We start from the raw sequence: 1,391 nt of genomic DNA, 5'->3' as shown, positions 1-1,391 counted from the left end.
TAGCAATCATCTTTGGTGATTGTAGTGGATAGGAGACAGCTTTGTTCACATTTACGAGTGTAACCTTCTTGTTGGCAAAGTCTATGCAAGCTCCTACTGTTGTAAGGAATGGAGTGCCAAGGATCAATGGAACTTTCTTCTCAGTTGCCATCTTCAGAACAGTGAGGTCTATAGGAATGGTGCATGCTCCAATCTTCAAAGGGAAGTCCTTGATGAGACCAATAGGAATTGTAGAAGAGGAATCTCCAAACTGTAGGGAAGATGTGTTTGGCTCCATGCTCTCAATCCCTAGACTCTTCATCATCTCCATTGAGATGACATTCACACTTGCACCAGAATCAACAAGAGCATCATCAAAAGTGAGCTTACCAAGGTAGCAAGGCAAGATGAACATCCCTTGAGACTCAAGCTTAGGGAGGGACTTTGGAGGGATTGGTGGATCAATCTTCGGAATGGAGATGTCCAAAAGCTCGGCCACTTCAGCTTGGTGGTCAAGAATGTCGTTGATGAGCATCATCTTGACATGTGCTTCACGCATACCCGAGATTTTTGGAAGGCTGACCCCAACATCACTAAGATCTTTCCTGAACTTGGAGACAACCTTCTTCTGAGCTTTGGTGAGAACTCTTTGGGGGAAAGGGAGCTGATCATAGGGTAATAGCTCAACCTTAGTTGCTTCCTCTAGCGTAATCTTTTTCAGTTTGTTGTCAGCTCTCTTCTCAACTTGTTTCTCACCCTTGTGCTCAGCTCTTTGCAGATTCGTTGCTTTAATCTTCCTGACAGCGTCCTTCACAATCTGTGCTTCAGCTGTGGCCACAACAAATCTCTCAACTTCCCCAAACTCAGTTCCAAATACTAGTCGTTCAATCTCATCCTCCTCTTTTTCTCATGATCACTCAGCTCAATCTCTGGAGAAGTAGTGGAGAAGACAACATTGCAAGACTCCTTGGGGTTCTTTTCTGGTTTCCCTGGTAGAGACCCCATTGGCTGCTTTGAGGATGAAGGCATAGAAGCAACTTGACTCTCCAAAGCCTTGAGATGAGAGGCAAGTTGCATGTACTTGTTGTTGAGGTCAGAATAGTTCCCATCAATCTTTGCATGGATGTTCTTGAACTCAGAAATCATGGTCTTCTCATTTTTGGCCTGAAATTCCAAGAGTTGCTTGAACATAGAATCCACACTTGAATCTGGAGTTTGAGCTTGAGAAGAACTTCCTTGAGTCTGAGGAGATTGGTTGGCTTGAGGATAGTTCTGCTTGGCTTGGTAACCTCCTTGTTGATTGTTGTAGAGTGGCCTTTGCTGGTAGTTGTTTTGGTACTGGAAGTTGGGCTCTTTCTTGTACCATGTGCCATTAGCATTGATGAAGCACAGCTCCTCTTGGCCTTCTAAAC

The sequence above is a fragment of the Brassica oleracea genome, chromosome C8 (assembly GCF_000695525.1).
Source record: "Brassica oleracea var. oleracea cultivar TO1000 chromosome C8, BOL, whole genome shotgun sequence".
Classification (NCBI taxonomy): domain Eukaryota; kingdom Viridiplantae; phylum Streptophyta; class Magnoliopsida; order Brassicales; family Brassicaceae; genus Brassica; species Brassica oleracea.
Note: the sequence above shows the minus strand (reverse complement) of the source record.